Raw genomic sequence first — 4,858 nt, 5'->3', positions numbered from 1 at the left:
TTTAGTCAGGCCCGAAGGCGAGGCATGAGAAGTCTTTTGTGGGTGTGCACCTGGGCCTGAAGGTGAAGGTGTTACCGAAGCCTTTTTCAGGGTTGGGGGGAGTGGGTCAGGGTGGAAGTCACTATTTACGACCCGCTGCCCTGGAGTGATGTCCTCGACGTCGGAGTCCTGGGCTTGGGATGAGCTGGGAAGGCCGTCTTCGACTCGCTCCTGTTCTTGTACATCGACGCCCTCTTAGAAGATGTCGTTTGGAATGGACGTCAAAGATCGAGCCATGGTTCTTCAAGCTAGACGATCCCGAAAAGTTTTCTTGGAGCAGAAGGAGGTGCAAGCTGGACAGTTTATGGCCTTGTGCTCCGGCGAAAGGCAGAGGTTACACACCTTATGAAGTTCTGTGTGTGGAAACTTGGATCCACATTGAGGACACTTTTTAAATGGAGTCCTTTCCATGAGCCAGATATCTTGGCCTAGGTAGGCAATAAGGGCTTCGTCGACTATCAGAATCGAAGTCTTCGGCTTGTAGAGATGCGTGTCGACTAGGGATCGTGATCAAAAACAATACCGTAGAATAGTGTAAAGGATTGCGTTGAAAGTTAGATCGGTAACGGCACCAAACTGGAGCGCAATAAACACATCAGAGCCCGATGGCGGAAAAAAAAACTATCTGAAGATGGAGCCGATGTCCATGCGCACTATGGTCCAAAGGAGAAGTCACCTATCTCGTGACTTCCAAAGACTTTTCCAGGACAACAACAAAGTGCACACATCCCGGCCCAACACCAGATGGCAATCTATGCACAGTGTGTGATCTGCAGCTCACATGCCTCGAACAGGCTTTTTATTCCACACAATCTGCAGATTAGACACAAGTGTTCTAAAGTAAATGGACATCCAAGGAAGGGAAAAGATCCTAATGTTAACTTTCACCAGAACACAATTTTTAACGCAATGTAACAAGTTTGGTTTAGCCTGAGGACATTCACAGGCAGAATAAGTGTATTGTTATTCTTGCTGAGTAGACTACTGGAAAGGAGGACAAACTTGCTAACAGTTATACCGAAGGAGAATATGCGATGATTGAGAATTCTTATATATTATCTCTGAATTTCAACTTCACCCTAAAGGAACATTTCATCAGAAATCCAAGACTACTATCAGCGCTCTCTAATGAAGTGAAAAGTATTTGGTTTGAAAGCTGGGGTTTTCATGTCAGGCCAATGTATTAATTAGAACTGTGTAAACCTGAAATATCAGTTACAGCAAGGATTTGTGGCAATGAAGAACAAGTTACTTACCATTGGTAATGCTTTTTCTGGTGGATACGGCAGATTTGTTACCATGTGAATTTCCCTCACGTTCCAGAATGAATCCGGACTACTCAAAATCAGTGCTCCTGAGTGCCGATCGGTGGCGCTGTGCAACTCCACGACTATGCTATTCCGCTCCAGAAGTGATGAACTGAGCCCCATTTAAGTGCCACCTATGGGTGCTGACATCAGTTTCTTCTATGAACCCATTAGCAGAATAAAGAAACCAATGTGCAGATTCCTAGACTGGGAGCTTTTTAGATAGATGATCCCATACCGCAGACTAGGGAGGTGAATATGTGGTTAGATAGAGTATACACCTGAAAGAGCATTACCAAAGGGAAGTAACTTGTTCTTCCGACAGATGCTTCTAACTGTAGATCCCTGACATGGTGGATATATACCAAAGCCATACCTCCTGAAGTGGAAGGTCTGTGGAACGTCTCAAATTGAAAAGTCTTAGAGGACAAAATACTCATCTTGACAAACCAGACTGTCAAGACACAAGTCCTTCCTGAATGTATCAAACATCAATGACAGGCATTCCTCATGCCAAAGCAGTAGTAGCAGACATGACACTGGTGGAGTGGGCCCCTAAACCTTCCGAGGGCTGCTACTTAGCTAATGCATAGCAGAACTTAATGCAGAAGACTATCCATCAAGAGATGTTCTGTTTCTCCAAAGGTTTGCCCTTCTTCACTCGAGAACCCCACAAAGAGCTGAATGTCCACCCATGTTATGTGGTACAATAGATGTAAAAACTAAATGCCCTCTAGGCTTTCAACAAGGAAGTCACTCTTCCTCTTTCAAGGGATGAGGCTGACCAAAGACACTTGAAAGCGTGATAGCTTGTCCAGCATGAAAAGGCATCACCCCATATAAACATAAGAGGGACCCTGAGAAACTCGTTCTGGGGGAACATCCAAGCATGGGAAAATACAAACAAAGAACATGTACGGATATCCCCACCAAGTTAAATGAAATGGGCAGTAGCTCCAAGAGGAAAAATTATCACCCACAGAATAGTTCACATCATTATTATTTATCATCATAATATTTCAGATATATAAAAATGAACACATAATGGAAAACAACAATCATGTGCACACTACATCAATGATCATAAGACCGAAAACAAGCCCAAAGGGGAAAAAAAATAATCCTGCCACACTATACAGAGAACCAGCTGACTAACATATAAGCCATCAACAACCAACATTCAAGTATCAATATAGAACCAAGAAACAACACAACACAATAAAATACAATAAACAGTAAAATACATAAACAATACACACATCACATATGACAACAAAGGTGAGAAGCGCTGACGCGGAAATGCCACTGCTTCAAGCTTCCTTCATCAGGGCGCAACCTTCATAATTTTTAATTTCTTAGTGGCCAGGAGATAGCCACTAACGATAGAAATACACAATGTATAGTGTGAAGGCAGGGCTACACGAACGGTCTCGAGAACCAATATAAGGTGAAAATAAGAAGTGCAAAATATATCTACAATAAAACAGCACAGAGGGCTGAGGATTTAACAATAAAATGAAAATTCACAGCGGCTAAAATTGAAGATAAATTTGCAGGTACCGGAGACCAAGGAATATGTGTCCAGGCATAAAGAAAATATAATAATGAAGAATAAAAACGGTTTACTTTAACACTCTAGCATACACTAAAGTTGAATACGGACTACTTCCACAGTATGTCAGGGAGCCCAAAAAACTATGAGGGAATATGTCAATGGGTCATCCCAACGGTGCTCAGGCCGACAACAAATAGCCGAAGTTTCAAATGACGCGAACGCCGAACCGCAAGTAGAGTGACCCCATCGTTCCTGCCGCCGATATATCGTCTTATGATCATTGATGTAGTCTACACATGATTGTTGTTTTCCATTATGTGTTCATTTTTATATATCTGAAATATTTATGCAAAAAAACTTTTTCTACTTAAAAAAAAATAATGATGATGATAAATAAATAACTATGAAGTGAACTGTTCCGTGGGTGATAATTTTTACTCTTAGAGCTACTGCCCATTTCGTTTTACTTAGTGGGGGTATACATACATGTTTTTTGTTTGAAAAGGCATCACCACCTTTGGTAGGAACCCAGCTTAAGATGTTAACACCAGTTTGTTCAGAAATAATTTGTTACATGGAGGATGGACCATGCAAATCTTACCAAAACCAGAAAGATAGTTTTAAGGGTTAGTAGGCTTAATGGACAATTGTGCATTGGTGCAAACTATGTAAACATTAGAAACACGTGAACCAGTTTTAAGTTATACTGTAGCACCACAAAGAGCTTCAGTTGAAGCATGTGTTGAAAACATTTTAGAAAAACATCACAACAGGTGACTTGAATAAGGATGGTTGGTCCGGCAAAAGTAAAAAGGCCAAAAGGTCAAAGAGGTAACCTTAACTGTGCCCACAGCGAGACCATGCACGGCTAAAAAGAAAGCAAATTACACATTCAACAACTTCTCCTGCAGTGGGTTCAACTCAAGGGCATCTCACCAATCCACAAATCTGACCGAGCATCCAGAATACACAGATTTTGCTGAAGGGCACCTGCCTGTCAAGACGACATCAACTACCCTGGGAGGAAATGGGTCAAACGTCACCGCTATCTCCACGCAATGAGGTGTAAGTAGGTGTGGATGCAAGATACTGCCTTGCTGTTGCAAGACAAGATCCTCCTGAAGAGGCAGCCTGATTGGAGGATTGATGCCCAACCCAGAATCTTTGGGTACCACGCACTGCTAGTCCAATCTGAAGCCACCAGAATTATTTAAGCCCGGTCGATCCTGAACTCTGGACAAGTACGGGAGCAGCGGAAAGGCATAGAAGAGTCCTGTACTCTAGTAGAAATGACTCTCTACCAGAAACTTCTTGGGAACTCAAGCGTGCAAAAGAGCTGACATTGCGCGTCCTGAGTGATGAAGAGAATGAGCCAGTGTTCTCCCATTTGTACTTCATGCAGTACCAGAGGGACTTGGTGTTGTCAGTGAGAAACTGTACCAGCCGTCTCTTTAAAGAGCAAAGGAAGCCTTTCAATGTAAAGTGAATCTCCCACAACTCCAAACAACTGTTATAAAAGCAGGTCTCTACCAAAGACCAGAGTCATCTGATCTCTCCTCTCCCAGATGATCTCCCCCATTCAGTAGCAATGTTTCAGCCACCACTGTCAACTCTAGGTGGGGCAGGGAGAGGTATCTGCCACTGGTCCATTTGGATTCACATAGCCACAGCTACAGGTCTTTTGCAGTGTCCTTTGACACCTTCCAGGAATCTGACAAGTTCCCTTGGTGCTGGGTCCATGGAGACTTCAAGTCCCATTGCAAAGACGGCATGTGACACCTGAAATGTTTCGACAAACAGGATGCAAGAGGCTAGTAGGCCCAAAAACCTCAAAGCCGTTCTCACTGAGATCCAGGACAGGCAGAACATCAGGATCATAGCCCAAATGTCCTGGACTCGTTGGACCGGAGGAAAGGCTTGTAATACACAGTATTTAAAGTGGCTATAATGAAGGGGA

General features: G+C 43.1%; 1 protein-coding gene across 2 annotated transcripts in view; it reads right to left on the bottom strand.

The window, feature by feature from the left end:
- Nucleotides 1-4,858, bottom strand: part of LOC147685146 (uncharacterized) — a 693,800-nt gene that overhangs the window by 425,010 nt on the left and 263,932 nt on the right. The window lies entirely within an intron of this gene.

Source organism: Lissotriton vulgaris, chromosome 10 (assembly GCF_964263255.1).
Source record: "Lissotriton vulgaris chromosome 10, aLisVul1.2, whole genome shotgun sequence".
Classification (NCBI taxonomy): domain Eukaryota; kingdom Metazoa; phylum Chordata; class Amphibia; order Caudata; family Salamandridae; genus Lissotriton; species Lissotriton vulgaris.
Note: the sequence above shows the minus strand (reverse complement) of the source record. Positions and strands in the feature narration are given on the sequence as shown.